Source organism: Mustela nivalis (genome assembly GCF_964662115.1).
Source record: "Mustela nivalis genome assembly, chromosome: 19".
Taxonomy (NCBI): Eukaryota; Metazoa; Chordata; class Mammalia; order Carnivora; family Mustelidae; genus Mustela; species Mustela nivalis.
Window position 1 is genome coordinate 8029838 of NC_139038.1, and position 19488 is coordinate 8049325.

General features: G+C 56.1%; 1 long non-coding RNA gene across 2 annotated transcripts in view; it reads right to left on the reverse strand.

Moving 5' to 3' along the window:
* Nucleotides 1-1415: 1415 nt before the first annotated feature.
* Nucleotides 1416-19488, reverse strand: part of LOC309854165 — a 104231-nt gene continuing 86158 nt past the window's right edge. The window contains exons 3-6 of one of the 2 annotated variants that reach the window (XR_014306110.1): nt 8716-8911; nt 5406-5507; nt 3589-3671; nt 1416-3484 (exon numbers count right to left, since the gene is read on the reverse strand). This is a non-coding gene — a long non-coding RNA (uncharacterized lncRNA). Of the gene's footprint in view, nt 3672-5405; nt 5508-8715; nt 8912-19488 lie in introns of both variants that reach the window. The other variant, XR_014306111.1, reaches the window with a different exon arrangement.

A 19488-nucleotide genomic window follows, 5' to 3' on the forward strand; every position in this document is an offset into this window, starting at 1 on the left:
TCTCTCTTTTTAGATTTTATTTATTTGACACAGAGAGAGAGATCCCAAGTAGGCAGAGAGAGAGCAGGAAGCAGGCTCCCTGCTGAGCAGAGAGCCCGATGCGGGACTCGATCCCAGGACCCTGAGATCATGACCTGAGCCGAAGGCAGCGGCTTAACCCACTGAGCCACCCAGGTGTCCCTGGAATATTATATTTCTAAAACGACCTCATGTTTCTTCATTTCTAAAAGCATGCTCATTTGGTCTTCAAAATATAATCCAACAGCCTCTATTTAAAAAATTTTAACTTAAAAATGTTTCTTGAAGATTTTATTTATTTATTTGACAGACAGAGATCACAAGTAGGCAGAGAGACAGGCAGAGAGAGAGAGAGGAGGGAAGCAGGCTTCCTGCTGAGCAGAGAGCCTGATGCGGGACTCGATCCCAGGACCCCAAGACCATGACCTGAGCCCAAGGCAGACGCTTAACCCACTGAGCCACCCAGGCGCCCCTAAAATATTTTTTATTGTGGTAAAATACCTGTAACATTTGCCATTAACCATCGGATGAATCATTTTAAGTGTACAGTTCTGTAGCATTAAGTACATTCCCACTGTTCTGCAATCACACCGTCAGAGTCCATCTCCAGAACCTTCTCATCTTCCCAAACCGAAGCTCTGTACCCTTTAGACAATAGCTCTCAAGTCCCCCCCTCAACCCACCTGGACAACTCCCATTCCACATTGTGTCTCTGTGCGCTGTGTATTTGGACTCCTGTAAATACTCAATACAGTATTTGTCCGTTTGTGACTGGCTTATTTCACTTAGCACGGTGGCCTCAAGGTTCATCCACATCGTAGTACGTGTCAAAATTTGCTGCTTTTGTAAGGCGGAGTAGCGTTGCACTGTACCGTGTACCACATTTGGTGCATCCATTCATCCATCCATGGACACTCACGTCATTTGCTTCCGCGTTTTAGCGGTCTCGAAGCATCATGAAGGAACATGGGTGTACAGCGATGTCTCCAGATCCCTGCTGTCTGTCCTTTTGGGTGGATTCCAACAGGTGGAATTGCTGGGTCATAGGGTAATTCTATCTTTAATTTTGGGGGGAGCTGCGTACGGTCTTCCACGGTGGCTCTGCCCTTTGCCATTCCCACCCACAGCGCCCAAGGGTTCAGTCTCGCCATGTCTTCACCCAGAAGACTTCCATTTTTATTTTATTTTTTTTAATTTTTTTTTTTAAGATTTTATTTTTTTATTTGACAGAGAGAGATCACAAGTAGGCAGAGAGGCAGGCAGAGAGAGAGAGGAGGAAGCAGGCTCCCTGTGGAGCAGAGAGCCCGATGCGGGACTCGATCCCAGGACCCTGAGATCATGACCTGAGCCGAAGGCAGTGGCCTAACCCACTGAGCCACCCAGGCGCCCCCGACTTCCATTTTTATAAATGAACTTCCCCCGGTGGCATTTACTGCGATCACCGGTATTTTGGAACGTTCAGATCATTTGACCCTGCAGCTTCCCTCTAGGATGTTAACTGGTGGAGGGAAGAGTTTCGAGTCTGTCCTGCCTCTGGGTCACACAGCTCTGGGTCACACTCCTCTTGCTTTGTGGGCCCCACTTTCTGGGAGGGTGGGTGACCCAGGGTGACTGATGCATCACTGGGTCCTCGTTCTAGCCTCACTAAAGTCATAAAGGTCAAGATTATGAATGAGGGCGCCTGGGTGGCTCAGTGGGTTAAGCTGCTGCCTTCGGCTCAGGTCATGATCCCAGGGTCCTGGGATCGAGTCCCGCATTGGGCTCTCTGCTCAGCAGGGAGCCTGCTTCCTCCTCTCTCACTGCCTACTTGTGATTTCTGTCTTTCAAATAAATAAATCAAATCTTAAGAAAAAAAAAAAGATTATGAATGAGACCAAAAGGCTCTCTGGTGATTCTGAAGCGGGCAGAGGCGGGCCCGCCCCAGGACCCGTTGATGGTGGCGGGGAAAGGATGGGAGGGGTCCCAGAGGGAGGTCTCAGCCTCTCCCTGCCCTGCATCTCTCCCCTTTTCTGGAACTCCAGAGGCCTCCCTGTAGGGATCCGGAAGCCAGGCCTGGGTGCCTTCTCCAGCCTGCAGCGGGCGCAGCAGCTGTTCCCAGTCTCGGCCTCAAGTGATCCCCTAGAGCCCCGGTCCAAGCCTGCTTACAGACCCGGCCGCATCTAGGGATGGGCCGAGCCCTGGCGGGGCAGAGGCCAGTGTCTGTTCCGTGTTTTCCACCATGCTCGGCGTCACCTCTGTGCCATGGCGAGGAGGCCACCACCATCGTGAGCAAGACAGGGCAGGGCTTTGATCTGCAGGGTAAGCGGCTCCGAGGAGTGCTGGGCGTTGTGGGGGCAGAGTGTGGGCGTCGCATGGGGGCTGGGGGCGCTTCAACCAGCCCGATGCTTGCTCCCCACCCTTCCCCCACAACCCAGAGCCGGGCTCTCAGAAGGAGATTATGCCCAGTTCTACTATGTGGACGAACTGGACGGGAAGCTGGTCTGGGCCACCGCAGGGACGAAGTTGCGACGGAACTGTCATGAGGGTGAATGCCAGCTGCGACCGCGTGGCCCCCGCTGCCTGTGAGTGTCCAGCCCCTCGGAAGCCCCCACCCTCTCCGGTGGTAGGACGGCACTCTCCACCACAGTCGTGGAGCAGGGGTGAGGAGGGGGAGGCAGAGGGGGTCAGGCTTCCTCCCCCACTGTCCCTCTTTCTCCCACCTGGCTGTCCCTTCACCCCTCCGCCCCCACCGCTATAAGCACGTGCAGCTTACAGACGTGGGCATCCTAGGACTGAGCGAGCCCCTTCCCGAGACAGTTCTAGTTCCCCGGTTTCCAGATCTGTATCTGTAGATCTGTCTCTGCTTCCTTTTCCTCTCGATACCCTAGCACAGTGCTAGGGCATAGCACCTCTAGCTATAGCTGGGCACGAAGTTCAGGAGGTGCTAGCCAGAGCTTAGATGGGTGGACATCGAGGGTCTGGGATGAGGCATCCAACGCTGACTCTGAAGCCTGCTCTGTAGTAAGGGGACCCCCACCCCTCGCTGCCCCTTAAGTGCTGGGGAGCCTCCCTGCCTGGGTCCCTCCTAACTGGTGCCTGCCCTGGAAGGGAGAGCCAGTTTCCTATGCTTTGGCATTCATTTTTTTCTTTTGGGAGACTTTTGGGTATAAGGGACGCTAGTGGACTGGCTTGCTCTCGTGTGTGTCCCCAGATGCCCGGCCTCAGGCACGCACTGGTACTGGGGAGAGACTTGTGCCTTGAGTACCAGCAAGAGCCTGGTGTCCGGGAGTGTGGGGGCTGTGGGAGCACGGCTGGTGGTCACGGTGGTGGTCCTCACCGTCTTCCTGTGCTGGTCCCAGAGAAGACTGCACAGGTGAGCTTCTGGGGCCAGGCCCAGCGATGGGGGACCACAGTTGGAACCTGCCAAGGCTCTGTCCCTTTCAGCTCCGCGTTCAGGGGCCTGATGGCGACCCAACCCCACTGAGCTCTAGGAAACAGCAAAAGGCAGCCTGCTGATCAGATCTGATCTGTTCCGCAGAGAAATGCCTCCAAAACCTGGGGGTCTGAGATTGGATTCTTTAACGACAGTACCTGGGGTTAACCCTTCGGCGGCCACAGCGCCCCATTGTTGCACCAGGACACCGGGGATGAGCTGTCCTGTGTCGCTGTCCCAGCTGTAAAGTGGGGGAAAATCGATGGACACAGCCCCTCTGACCGTCAGAGGGAGTGGCTCTGGCTGGGTCTGGTGCTCCCAGCTCATTGATAAGGGAACGGAGGCCCACTGAGGGAAGGGCAGGCCGGGTCATGGTGACGCTGTTTTGTTTTCTGCTGCTGCACTGGGGACAGGCCCGTCCCTGACCTAGGGCTTGGCTGTGATAGCCCTTTCTAGAAGCCCAGGGTCAGGGCCCTCTAGGCCCCCTCCTCCACCTCCCTGCTCCCAGCAGTTCCCCATGTTTCTGTGGGCAGGCGGGAATACGATTTGTCTCGCCCAAGAGTGGCACGGAGATGTTCCTGGCAGCTTCCAGAACACAGGCATCTGGGAAGGTGCTTCTCACCAGGGGCAAGCTGGTGGGTGGAGAAAGGCCTAGAAGATGCTACGGCCAGCCCCAGCGTGGCTGTGGGCCGCTAGGCTCTGCCAGCCACTGCGCGGCCTCCTGACCCACAAGCCCCCACAGAGCCGCTGCCAGGCCTCACCTTTCCTCTCTATCCGTCCTGCCTGCGTGTGGCCCACGCTCAGTTTCCCTCCTCCGTGCCAGCCTGTACCACTGTCTGGAAGGTTCCCCTTGCTGGGGGCTCTGCATGTCCCAATCCTGCTCTGAGACCTGGTCTGTTGGCCTCATCCTCTCTCGGTCCGTTGCTGTAGGGAGCGTGTGCTGGTGACCCCAGAGCAGCGGCTTCCTCCCGTTCTACCCTTCCCCAGGTCACCAGGGCGCCTGCTTGGGGCCATGACTTTTGACCCCAAGGCAAATCAGGGGGCTGCCGTTCCCTCCTGTCCTCTTGTCACACTGGGCCAGCTCCCCGGGTGCGGGCGCGCTGTGGAGTCCCGCCACAGGAAATGAGTGGTAGGAGGGTGGAGATACTTCAGGGAAAATGCGGGACCGCTCTTCAGAGCTGTCCCTTTATGGGACAGGGCCCCTCTCTGTGTCTCTCCAGCCTCCCCTCAGCCTCACTGAGCCCGGCCCCTCTCTCTGCAGGTGAGAATCTGAAGCGGGACCCAATCAGCCTTGAAAACATCTACAGCCACTTCCAGCCCTCCCTGGAGAACGTTGACCCTGCCACAGAGGCGACTCGGGGGCCCATCCGCACTAGGAGCTGTGCCGTTCGTCCTACCCCTGCCACCCACCACCCCGGGGCTGCCTGGGGAGGGTGGGCCCCCGTGGTCTAGGGACAGGTAACTGAAGGGCCCGCTGGCCTCCCCTCCAATCTCCCACCCCCAGCTCCACATCCAGAGGCCCAGGGTGGTGACAGCGGTGCGGGGAGTGAGCCGGGGCCCCCGCCCCAAATCCAGATTTGGACAACAAGACAGCGGCAGACGGAGCCCACCACAGTGCTACTCGCCCACCTCCCCCACTGCTCAAAAGGAAACCGGCATCAGGGCCCAAGGTGGTCCTGCTCAGAGCCGGTGGACTTGGCCCGGACCCCTGCTGTGGGCTCCCAGCTCCTTCCTTGCCCTCCGTCCAGGAGCCCCAGGGCTGCCCAGACACCCCAGCTTCTTTGTTTGCTCCAGTGACTCTCCACTCTGGAATTCGCCTCCCAATGAAAGAGCAAAGCTTAAAGCAGAGAGCAGTGAGTAGCTTCCTTCTCTCTCTGCGGGGGGTCCGCCTCCCCACCTGGGGCTCCAGGGGGCCCTTCCTGGGGAGAGTACTCCTGCACGGATTAGAGACCAGATCTGCACAGGGGATACTCACCGCGCTCAGCCCCTTCCTGTGACCACGTGGTGAGCAGGGAGCGTGGTCCCCCTTTTCTGCTTCAGGCCGGGGCAGGATCAGGTCCACCTCGGCCTGAGGTCACTGTGGCAGAAGAGCCTGGGGTCAGCCCTTGCGGGCTTAAGTCCCCGGGAGTGAGGCATGGCGGCCCACAGAACGCGAAGGAGTGAGCGCTTGGCTTTGCTGACCTTGGGTGGGGGCAAGGTCACTCCGGTTGGCCGTGGAAACTTGGGCTCACCTGTGAACTCAGAGATCGATCTCTGGACCCGCACATCCGAGGATGCAGCCATCCCAGAGCTGGGCACTGGCCCAGGTGTGGCCATGATTTGCATCCTGGTGGGGTACACACAGGGCCAGTAAAGAGAGCTTGCGAAGAAGGGAGGAGTGTCCTTACTGGGAGTTGAACAACGGGCGCCCTTCTCCTCTGTGGTTCAGGCCCGGCATCTTCTCTTCCGCCCTGGTCTCCCTCCACAGGTCTTCCGGCCCCTGCGCCTGCCCCTCTGTTAGGATGAAAAATCTGACGGCTGATACGCTCGTGTGCTGCCCGGAGAGGGAAGGGCTCCCCGCCCTCTGCCCTTTGGCCTGAAATAAAATCCATGCCCCCCCCGCCGCTCGTCATGGGAGAAACTCATACACTGACTCAGGTGGGCTGGCCCCAGTCTGCCAGTGTCTCAGGGATCAAAGGGCTCTGGGGCTCATTTATTACTGGGGTTCCTTGGCTGACAGTCATTTTGCCCGTTCTCCCAAGGGTGGATCGCAAGTGCGCTGCCCTCCGAGCTCCGATGTCAAGACCGGCAGCCTTAACGCTCTGCCTGCTGCCCCTCGTCCTCCACGTCCTGTCATACCAAGCTGCTACCGGCCATGGTGAGTGAACCCCGGCCTCCCCTCCTCTCCTGGATCTGCCTAGGCCCAAAGGAGGGCTTCTTCCTGGGGGGCACAGGTGGGGGCACCCTCTGCCTGGAGCTCAGCCTCATGCCCATTGCCCTCTCCTTTCTCCCCAACTACGTTTGGGAGAAGAGTTGAGACTTTGGGGTGCCTCCAAGTTAGTGTCTCGGAGCCTCCTTCCTCTCTAAGAAGAGGATAAGAGCTCAGACTTGCCAGGGACCCTGGCATATGGCAGATGCTTGGCCGACGTTGGGATCTGTCCTAACCCTGTGGATTTGCCCCTCCAACCCACCAAATGTCCAGGTTTTGTTGTCATGATGGGGACTAATGCCTGAAGTCTCCGCTCTCACATCCTAGCCTTTTCTGTGTCACCCCATCCTGAGGATGTCTCAGGGATGCCAGGCCTCCCAGAACCAGGCAGGGGGTCACTGCTGTAGCCAGATGGGTACAAGATGGGGTTTCGGGAGCCCCAGATTCCAACCCTGCATTGAGACAGCTGTGCACCACGGGACAGCTCCATTCACCTCTGGCCTCAGGGTCTTCTCCTAAAGGATACGGGTTGGATGCCGGACGGGTTCCGTGGCCATGGGGACGGGGCTCAGGTTGGCAGAGGTTGATGGGGGGTCCTGAGAAGACCCTGTACAGGTTCCCTCTGCCACTCGCCTGCCCCCAGAGAAAGAGGAAGGGGAAAAGGCAGGAACCAAACTGCCGGCCTCAGGCTCTCCCTCCCTTGAGATGTCCTCCTGGGATGGTCCGGGTGGGGTGAGAAGGGGACTTGGAGGCAAAAGCGGGGAGGCTGATTCTGGGCCGATAGATGGCATTCAGACTGCCGTAGCCTGGGCTCTTGTCCTGCGTGAGCTCCCTACACCGGGAGCAGTGGGGGCTCCTGGTCCCCCGGCCCCAGAATTTGGGCAGCTCTTTTCGGAAGAAAGAGGTGGGAGCAGAGGAGAAGGTACCTGGCAGTGCAGTCCCGGAGCCTGAGGCCTCTTTGGACCCCCCTCCACCGCCCCCACAGGAGCAGGGCCTTCTCTGGGGACCAGCCTGAGGGCTGATGGGCCAAATGAGGAGGGTGACATTCCGGGGCAGGGTGGGGCAGTGCTTGGCTCGGTCTAAAGGGCTGGTTCACTGACCCGAACCCTGCCATCTCTTGGCACAGACTCCCAGTGTGACAGCACCCAGAGCTGTCACCTTATTAATTACAGGAACGACACCCTCAGAAGGATGAACACCTACCATTTACACTGACGTGACTGAACCGGAGGGGATGATGCTAGGGAAATGCACTGAGAGCTGCTGGAGGGGGGCGGGGGTACCTGGGTGATGGGCGTTAAGGAGGGCCCGTGACGTCATGAGCACTGGGGGCTGTGTAACTAACGAACCCTTGAACACTACATCAAAAACTAATGATCTGCTATATGTTGGCTAATTGAATTAAAAAGAAAAAAAAGAGTGACACCGTCTTCCCAGGCACTGTCTACGCTGTCCAGATTCTTAGTGACTTCCCTCTAACAAAGCCATTTGAGGCACCGTGATGTGCCTTAGCTGGGGAAGATGTTTCTAGCTCCCTCTTCCTCCGCCCCTTTCTGCTCGGTTCCGGCTTTCTGGCCCGCCTGTCCCCTCCCTCTTCCTCTCTTTGCCGCCTTCTTTCCTTCCTCTTCCCTGCCCCCAGCCTCTCCCACAGGCTGCACAGCTGTGGCTCATTGCATCTCTAGCCTCAGTCTCCCCCTCAGTGAAATGGAGCCTTGCAGACTCTGCTCCTGCTCTCTGGGATCCCGGGGTCCCCATTCTGCATCAGCTGGTCTGTAAAGCTCTGGCCAGCTGTGAGCACACCTGACTCTCCCGTGTGCCCTCTCCGGGGACCCAGTGCCGCAACCCTTCTCAGGCTGCTGGGCTGGGGATGACTGAGTGGGGTGTGGACCGCAAGGAAGAGCCTCGTGGCCTTCAGCTGGCTCTTCCTGGCAGGCACACCCTCTCATGGCCACCTGGTCCCCCCTTCCAGCACGTTCTGGTTATATAGTGCTTATCAGCTAAACAACATCCTGCATCCAACTGTGGCAAGTGCCTCTCCCCTCCCACGGCCAGCACAAATGTGTCCAGTGCTGGGTGCTCAGGCCTCTCCCCAAGCCCTCTCCCCGACTGCCTGTCCTGAGTGTTTTGTCTACTCACGTCCTCAGCACCTGTCCCACTGTCAGCCTCCAGAGCGAGTCTAGAGGCTACCTTCCTCCTCCCCTCCAGCAACATGGTCCGCCTCCTCCAAGAAGCCTTCCTGGGTTTTCACCACGGACTTCTCTCCCCTTGAACCCACGGCTGCAGCCACAAGTGACCAGAAGGAGTCTCGCTCCCTGGACCACCACAGCAAATTAGCACGACCTGAGTGGCTTAAACAACAGGGAAAATCCTGACTTACGGGTCTGGAGGTCAGAAGTCCAAAACCAAGATGTCAGCCGGACCGTGCTCCCTCTGAAGGTGGTGGGGAAGGAAGGATCTGTCCAGGCCTCTCCTCTGGCATCTGGTCGCTGCTGGCAAGCTTGGCGGTTCCGTGGCTCACAAGCACGTCGTTTCTGCTTTCATGCTTTGCCGGGGATCTCCCTGTGCGCATGTCCCTGTGTTCAAAATGCGGACACGGGTCCTTCTTAGAAGGATACCCCTCGTTTTGGATGAGGGCCCACTCTATTCCAGGGTGACCCCATCTTACGTAATTACATCGGCAACAATCCTAATTCCAGATGTAACGTTCTGTGGTCCTAGGGGTTAGGACTTCACCATACAGATCTGGGGAGGGGGCCACAGTGGGGGTTAAAGCACAGAAGTAATCCCACACGTGTGTCATGAAAGGAACCCTCTAGCGTCAGCGTGTAGGAGTCCTTAGCGTGGAGGCCTGGCTGGGAAGTGTGGAGACGGGGCAGGAGGCCAGGTGGGAGTCCACGGCAGTGCTGATCCAGTGGCTTCAGGAGCCATGGAAGGAAGTAGACACATCTGGGATATGCTCTGCAGGGAACACCAGCAGGCCTGGGTGATGCTGCAGAGGTGGGAAGCGATGGGGTGGGGGGGAAGCGGTGCCCTTCAAGGGCTTCAACAGTCCATAGAAGAAGGCTGCTTGCTCCAAGGGATCTAGCAGAGAACTCAGCTGTTCTGTTTTGAATGAGTCTGGCATGTCTACTTAATGTCACCTGAATATGTCCGGTCAAAATGGGAATCAGCTTGCCGTTGGGGTGGGGAGGACAGAGCAAGAGGCGCACACACGGTGTGTAGGGCTGTATTTCCTAGGACCGAAGTAAGATCTTCCTGAGTTCTCTCTCCCATCCCCTGAGAAGTACAGGTTTTTCCACTTTGGCTGGTGGGAACAGCACTGTGTCCCTACATGAGAACTGGTCAGCTTCCTTCTGATCTTTTCCAGTGGCACTTCCTGGATCTTGGGGAGTTGTTTCCTAAGCACGCTCTGGTCGGTAGTGCGCGTGGTGGATATCCAGGGGCCCCTCTGTGCAAGTCTGCCTCCCCAGTCAGTCTGTCCTGTGAACTCCAGCTGCTTTGGTCTCTCAAGACACTAATGTGCATCTCCTCAGCCCAGGAGATGGGCTGGGCTCCAGCTGGTTGTCCCTCCGGGCCCTCTGCCTGGAAGCCCTCTGCTGTCTGCAAGCCTGGGCCATCACAGGGCTCCCCCTGTTGGTTTCCTCGTGTGCCTCTCGGGAACCGCTGTCCTCTGTTGCCTGACATCCTTCGTACTGACAGCCATCATTTCGTCTCTTGTATGGTGATGTGGTTATCTGGGGGCTGGGTGTGTTCTCAGGGAGGAGGGTGAATTCCAATCCCTGACACTCCTTCTTGGCCAGAAGCAGAAGTGTATCACTTTGAGAACGACCTTTGATTGGTGCGTAATCATTTTACATACTTGGCCGATTAAATCACGTTTCAACCTTTCAAGTTACACTTATAAAATGAATACGTCACTTTTCCTATTGAAAGTCATTCATGGTTTGATTAATAAGGAAACCTTTCCAAGTATTGAAGAAACTCCACAAATGTAGTACATTAAATATAGATTTTTTTAAAACTCCCCCCAAACCTTCAAGTCTAATACATTGTAATTATCTGTGTGGTAGTGTTGGGTCCGTTATCAAAGGAACGAGACTGAGACAAAGTTACGCAAAGCCTTATTCTATGCCAAGCACTAGAAGTCAGACTGACCGGCCAGGGCCACCTCCGAAGAGAGTGATGCCCCTTGGTCTTACAGGCTAGTTTTTATAGGGCACAATCGCATTCATCTACATATGTGGCTTTGTCTGATTGGATGTCTCCTACCTGTGTGTTTTAGTAACGGTTACCTGGAACCGATACTAGTAACTGTTGAGGCGTTTATTAAACAACAAAATGGCCTTGTTTTAGGTGTGTGTTTTAGCAACAGTTACCTGGGACTGATACCAATAACTGTTGAGGCATTTATTAGACAACAAAATGTCTACAGGCAACAAGGAATCACTATGGCTAAGTAGGCCCAGGCAGGCCCTAGGAGTTTAACATGTTTTAACATGTTAAACATGTTAATTGACCCCAACAGTAGATATTAGCTTCTCTTAAATGTTTTCGTATTGTTTATAGTCTTAGTGAGATTTTAATGTAAAATGACAAGTCTAAATCAATCACTCAGTTATGTTACAAATTGAAACTACAGGGTTGGCACCTTAGGCCAAATTCTCTTGAACACTACAAATATCTTAAATCACAAGGGTGAAGCATTATTTAATACAAAAGGCTTACATTTCTTTTTTTTTAAGATTATATTTATTTATCAGAGAGAGAGGGGGGGAGAGAGCGAGCACAGGCAGACAGAATGGCAGGCAGAGGCAGAGGGAGAAGCAGGCTCCCCGCTGAGCAAGGAGCCCGATGTGGGACTCGATCTCAGGACGTTGGGATCATGACCTGAGCCGAAGGCAGCTGCTTAACCAACTGAGCCACCCAGGTGTCCCAAAAGGTTTACATTTCTTAAAAGATAATGAGAGCAAGTATATCCATTCTTAGAGCTTAAATGAGGCTCTTTCTCATATTATTAGGATATTTTGTATTTTCTATAACAGATATGCCCCAAATATGTAATTGCACAACCAAAAAAGATTTTTTTCTTGCTCATTTAATAAAATGAGGCAGATGTTCGTGTATGGCAGGTAACATTCCTTCATGTGGTGACTCAGGGACCTAGGTTCCTTCTTCCTGAGGCTTCCTCTTCTCTTGGGCCTCCTTCCGATTGGCCTCCAGCTAGAAGAGTAATGAGGGCCACGATGAGAAGTTTCTGGGCTGGCCTGGAAGCGCTATGCTCAGTTGTGCTCATGTTCCATTGGAAGGGCTCAGTCACATGGAAACACTTAATTTCTTGAAATCTGACTACTGAAATGGGCAAAAACTCCATTTCCTACTGCTCTACAACACGATGTCCCTTCGTCTCAAAATATTCCATCCCCTCAACCCCTATGCCTTGCCTGACCTCAAGATCTTGAAACAAGCAAGATGGTGCATTCCACAAGAGACAGGGCTGGAGTGTGTGTGGGGGGGCAGTCACAGAGGTTTGAGAGAAGGAAGGATCTCAAAAGGGAAGGAAAGTTACAGATCAAGGAGACTAATTTCCGGTTCTGTCATTCAGGTCTCCAAGGACAAAAGGCTGTATGGGATGGAGGAGGGTGTGAGTCACAGGAGAACCGCCGTGACCCTAAGTGCAAGCAGATAGAACAAATCAATGATACAGGAGAGGCACAGCAGCCCTGGAGGGCGGAGAAGGAGCACCTTCATGCAAAACGACTGGAAAAAGCCTCACAGGCCGTCAACCCCCTAGACTTTTCAATCCATGGATCCTATGAAGAAGCCAGAAGAAACATGTCTAAAACAAATGGACAATCTGAAAGGACTCCAACTCCCACTGCCATAGGAAAAAGGGAAGAGAATAACACAGGAAGCATCATCGCTATGACTGCCAGTGCCACTGCCAGTAAAACGAAGGGAACCAAGACCACCACAAGAATCAACAACACTACAAGTCCCACTGCCAGTTGCACCACGGACACTGCCACCATCACAGGAACCACCACCACTCAAACTACTACGGCCAATTGCACCACGGGAATCACCACCTCCACCACAGGAACCACCAACACTACGACTCCCACAGCCAGTACCACCACAGAAACCACCACCACTCTGACTCCCACTGAAAGTAGCACCATGGGAACCACCACCACCACAGGAACCACCCCCACTTCGACTCCCACTGCCAGTAGCACCTCGGGAACCAACACCACCACAGGAACCACCACCACTCCGACTGCCACTGCCAGTAGCACCACGGGAACCACAACAATCACAGGAACCAACTCCACTCCTACTCCCACGGTGAATAGCACCACGGGAACCAGCACCTCCACCGGAAGCACCACCACTCTGACTCCTACTGCCAGTAGCACCACAGGAACCACCACGACCACCGGAACCACCACCTCTCCGACTACCACTGCCAGTAGCACCACGGGAACCACCACCACCTCAGGAAACACCACCACTCTGACTCCCACTACCAGTAGCACCACAGAAAACACCACCACCACAGGAACCAACACCTCTCCGACTCCCACTGCCAATAGCACCACGGTTACCACACCCACATCAGGAACCACCAGTACCCCGACTACCACTGCCAGTAGCACCGTGGTAACCACCACCACCACAGGAACAAACACCACTCCGACTCCCACTGCCAGTAGCACCTCGGGAACCACCACCACCACAGGAACCAGCACCACTCCTACTCCCACTGCCAGTAGCACCTCGAGAACCACCACCACCACAGGAACCACCACCACTCCGAATGCCACTGCCAGTAGTACCACGGGAACCACAACAATCACAGGAACCACCTCCACTCCTACTCCCACGGTGAGTAGCACCACGGGAAACAGCACCTCCACCGGAAGCACCACCACTCTGACTCCTACTGCCAGTAGCACCACGGGAACCACCACCACCACAGGAACAAACACCACTCCGACTCCCACTGCCAGTAGCACCACGGGAACCATCAACACCACAGGAACAAAAACCACTCCGACTACCACGGCCAGTAGCACCACGGTAAAAACCACCACATCAGGAACCACAACTGCTCCGACTCCCACTATCAGTAGCACCACAGAAACCACCAGCACCACCATCACAGGAACCACCACCACTCCACCTCCGACATCCAGTAGCACCACGGGAACCACCACGAACACCGGAAGCACCACCACTCCGACTACCACTGCCAGTAGCACCACAGAAACCACCACCACCACAGAAACCACCACCTCTCCGACTAACACTGCCAATAGGACCACGGTAATCACCAACACATCAGGAACCACCGCCACTCCGACTACCACTGCCAGTAGCACCACGGTTACCACACCCACGTCACGAACCACCAGTACTCCGACTACCACTGCCAGTAGCACCACGGGAACCACCACCACCACAGGAACAAACACCACTCCGACTCCCACTGCCAGTAGCACCACGGGAACCATCAACACCACAGGAACCACCACCACTCCGTCTCCCACTGCCAGTAGCACCACAGGAACCACCACCACCACAGGCACCACCACCTCTCCGACTACCACTGCCAGTAACACCACGGTAACCACCAACACATCAGGAACCACCACCACTCCGACTACCACTGCCAGTAGCACCACAAAAACCACCAGCACCACCACCACAGGAACCACCACCGGTCCGACTCCCACTGCCAGTAGCACCACAATAACTACGACCACCACAGGAACAAAAACCACTCCGACTACCACGGCCAGTAGCACCACGGTAAAAACCACCACATCAGGAACCACAACTGCTCCGACTCCCACTATCAGTAGCACCACAGAAACCATCAGCACCACCATCACAGGAACCACCACCACTCCACCTCCGACATCCAGTAGCACCACGGGAACCACCACGAACACTGGAAGCACCACCACTCCGACTACCACTGCCAGTAGCACCACAGAAACCACCACCACCACAGAAACCACCACCTCTCCGACTAACACTGCCAATAGGACCACGGTAATCACCAACACATCAGGAACCACCACCACTCCGACTACCACTGCCAGTAGCACCACGGTTACCACACCCACGTCACGAACCACCAGTACTCCGACTACCACTGCCAGTAGCACCACGGGAACCACCACCACCACAGGAACAAACACCACTCCGACTCCCACTGCCAGTAGCACCACGGGAACCATCAACACCACAGGAACAAAAACCACTCCGACTACCACGGCCAGTAGCACCACGGTAAAAACCACCACATCAGGAACCACAACTGCTCCGACTCCCACTATCAGTAGCACCACAGAAACCACCAGCACCACCATCACAGGAACCACCACCACTCCACCTCCGACATCCAGTAGCACCACGGGAACCACCACGAACACCGGAAGCACCACCACTCCGACTACCACTGCCAGTAGCACCACAGAAACCACCACCACCACAGAAACCACCACCTCTCCGACTAACACTGCCAATAGGACCACGGTAATCACCAACACATCAGGAACTACCACCACTCCGACTACCACTGCCAGTAGCACCACGGTTACCACACCCACGTCACGAACCACCAGTACTCCGACTACCACTGCCAGTAGCACCACGGGAACCACCACCACCACAGGAACAAACACCACTCCGACTCCCACTGCCAGTAGCACCACGGGAACCATCAATACCACAGGAACCACCACCACTCCGTCTCCCACTGCCAGTAGCACCACGGGAACCACCACCAGAACAGGCACCACCACCTCTCCGACTACCACTGCCAGTAGCACCACGGTAACCACCAACACATCAGGAACCACCGCCACTCCGACTACCACTGCCAGTAGAACCACGGGAACCACCACCACCACAGGAACCACCACCACTCCGACTAACACTGCCAGTAGGACCACGGTAACCACCAACACATCAGGAACCACCACCACTCCGACTACCACTGCCAGTAGCACCACGGGAACCACCACCACCACAGAAACCACCACCTCTCCGACTAACACTGCCAATAGGACCACGGTAATCACCAACACATCAGGAACTACCACCACTCCGACTACCACTGCCAGTAGCACCACGGTTACCACACCCACGTCACGAACGACCAGTACTCCGACTACCACTGCCAGTAGCACCACGGGAACCACCACCACCACAGGAACAAACACCACTCCGACTCCCACTGCCAGTAGCACCACGGGAACCATCAATACCACAGGAACCACCACCACTCCGTCTCCCACTGCCAGTAGCACCACGGGAACCACCACCAGAACAGGCACCACCACCTCTCCGACTACCACTGCCAGTAGCACCACGGTAACCACCAACACATCAGGAACCACCACCACTCCGACTACCACTGCCAGTAGCACCACAAAAACCACCAGCACCACCACCACAGGAACAAACACCACTCCGACTCCCACTGCCAGTAGCACCACGGGAACCATCAACACCACAGGAACAAAAACCACTCCGACTACCACGGCCAGTAGCACCACGGTAAAAACCACCACATCAGGAACCACAACTGCTCCGACTCCCACTATCAGTAGCACCACAGAAACCACCAGCACCACCATCACAGGAACCACCACCACTCCACCTCCGACATCCAGTAGCACCACGGGAACCACCACGAACACCGGAAGCACCACCACTCCGACTACCACTGCCAGTAGCACCACAGAAACCACCACCACCACAGAAACCACCACCTCTCCGACTAACACTGCCAATAGGACCACGGTAATCACCAACACATCAGGAACCACCACCACTCCGACTACCACTGCCAGTAGCACCACGGTTACCACACCCACGTCACGAACGACCAGTACTCCGACTACCACTGCCAGTAGCACCACGGGAACCACCACCACCACAGGAACAAACACCACTCCGACTCCCACTGCCAGTAGCACCACGGGAACCATCAACACCACAGGAACAAAAACCACTCCGACTACCACGGCCAGTAGCACCATGGTAAAAACCACCACATCAGGAACCACAACTGCTCCGACTCCCACTATCAGTAGCACCACAGAAACCACCAGCACCACCATCACAGGAACCACCACCACTCCACCTCCGACATCCAGTAGCACCACGGGAACCACCACGAACACCGGAAGCACCACCACTCTGACTACCACTGCCAGTAGCACCACAGAAACCACCACCACCACAGAAACCACCACCTCTCCGACTAACACTGCCAATAGGACCACGGTAATCACCAACACATCAGGAACTACCACCACTCCGACTACCACTGCCAGTAGCACCACGGTTACCACACCCACGTCACGAACCACCAGTACTCCGACTACCACTGCCAGTAGCACCACGGGAACCACCACCACCACAGGAACAAACACCACTCCGACTCCCACTGCCAGTAGCACCACGGGAACCATCAATACCACAGGAACCACCACCACTCCGTCTCCCACTGCCGGTAGCACCACGGGAACCACCACCACCACAGGCACCACAACCTCTCTGACTACCACTGCCAGTAGCACCACGGTAACCACCAACACATCAGGAACCACCACCACTCCGACTACCACTGCCAGTAGCACCACGGTAACTACCACCACCACAGGAACAAACACCACTCCGACTCCCACTGCCAGTAGCACCACGGGAACCACCAACACCACAGGAACCACCACCACTCCGTCTCCCACTGCCAGTAGCACCACGGGAACCACCACCACCACAGGCACCACCACCTCTCCGACTACCACTGCCAGTAGCACCACGGGAACCACCACCACCTCAGGAAACAACACCACTCCGACTCCCACTGCCAGTAGCACCACAGAAACCACCAGCACCACCATCATAGGAACCACCACCACTCCACCTCCGACATCCAGTAGCACCACGGGAACCACCACGAACACCGGAAGCACCACCACTCCGACTATCACTGCCAGTAGCACCACAGAAACCACCACCACCACAGGAACCACCACCACTTCGACTAACACTGCCAGTAGGACCACGGTAACCACCAACACCACAGGAACCACCACCACTCCGTCTCCCACTGCCAGTAGCACCACGGGAACCACCACCACCACAGGAACCACCACCTCTCCGACTACCACTGCCAGTAGCACCACGGTAACCACCAACACATCAGGAACCACCAACACTCCGACTACCACTGCCAGTAGCACCATGGTTACCACACCCACGTCACGAACCACCAGTACTCCAACTACCACTGCCAGTAGCACCACGGGAACCACCACCACCACAGGAACAAACACCACTCCGACTCCCACTGCCAGTAGCACCACGGGAACAATCAACACCACAGGAACCACCACCACTCCGTCTCCCACTGCCAGTAGCACCACGGGAACCACCACCACCACAGGAACCACCACCTCTCCGACTACCACTGCCAGTAGCACCACGGTAACCACCAACACATCAGGAACCACCAACACTCCGACTACCACTGCCAGTAGCACCACGGTTACCACACCCACATCACGAACCACCAGTAATCCGACTACCACTGCCAGTAGCACCACGGTTACCACACCCACGTCACGAACCACCAGTACTCCGACTACCACTGCCAGTAGCACCACGGGAACCACCACCACCACCACAGGAACCACCACCACTCCGACTAACACTGCCAGTAGGACCACGGTAACCACCAACACATCAGGAACCACCACCACTCCGACTACCACTGCCAGTAGCACCACGGTTACCACACCCACGTCACGAACCACCAGTACTCCGACTACCACTGCCAGTAGCACCACGGGAACCACCACCACCACAGGAACAAACACCACTCCGACTCCCACTGCCAGTAGCACCACGGGAACCATCAACACCACAGGAACCACCACCACTCCGTCTCCCACTGCCAGTAGCACCACGGGAACCACCACCACCACAGGCACCACCACCTCTCCGACTACCACTGCCAGTAGCACCACGGGAACCACCACCACCTCAGGAAACAACACCACTCCGACTCCCACTGCCAGTAGCACCACAGAAACCACCAGCACCACCATCACAGGAACCACCACCACTCCACCTCCGACATCCAGTAGCACCACGGGAACCACCACGAACACCGGAAGCACCACCACTCCGACTATCACTGCCAGTAGCACCACAGAAACCACCACCACCACAGGAACCACCACCACTTCGACTAACACTGCCAGTAGGACCACGGTAACCACCAACACCACAGGAACCACCACCACTCCGTCTCCCACTGCCAGTAGCACCACGGGAACCACCACCACCACAGGAACCACCACCTCTCCGACTACCACTGCCAGTAGCACCACGGTAACCACCAACACATCAGGAACCACCAACACTCCGACTACCACTGCCAGTAGCACCATGGTTACCACACCCACGTCACGAACCACCAGTACTCCAACTACCACTGCCAGTAGCACCACGGGAACCACCACCACCACAGGAACAAACACCACTCCGTCTCCCACTGCCAGTAGCACCACGGGAACCACCACCACCACAGGAACCACCACCTCTCCGACTACCACTGCCAGTAGCACCACGGTAACCACCAACACATCAGGAACCACCAACACTCCGACTACCACTGCCAGTAGCACCACGGTTACCACACCCACGTCACGAACCACCAGTAATCCGACTACCACTGCCAGTAGCACCACGGTTACCACACCCACGTCACGAACCACCAGTACTCCGACTACCACTGCCAGTAGCACCACGGGAACCACCACCACCACAGGAACAAACACCACTCCGACTCCCACTGCCAGTAGCACCACGGGAACCATCAACACCACAGGAACCACCACCACTCCGTCTCCCACTGCCAGTAGCACCACGGGAACCACCACCACCACAGGCACCACCACCTCTCCGACTACCACTGCCAGTAGCACCACGGTAACCACCAACACATCAGGAACCACCGCCACTCCGACTACCACTGCCAGTAGCACCACGGTTACCACACCCACGTCACGAACCACCAGTACTCCGACTACCACTGCCAGTAGCACCACGGGAACCACCACCA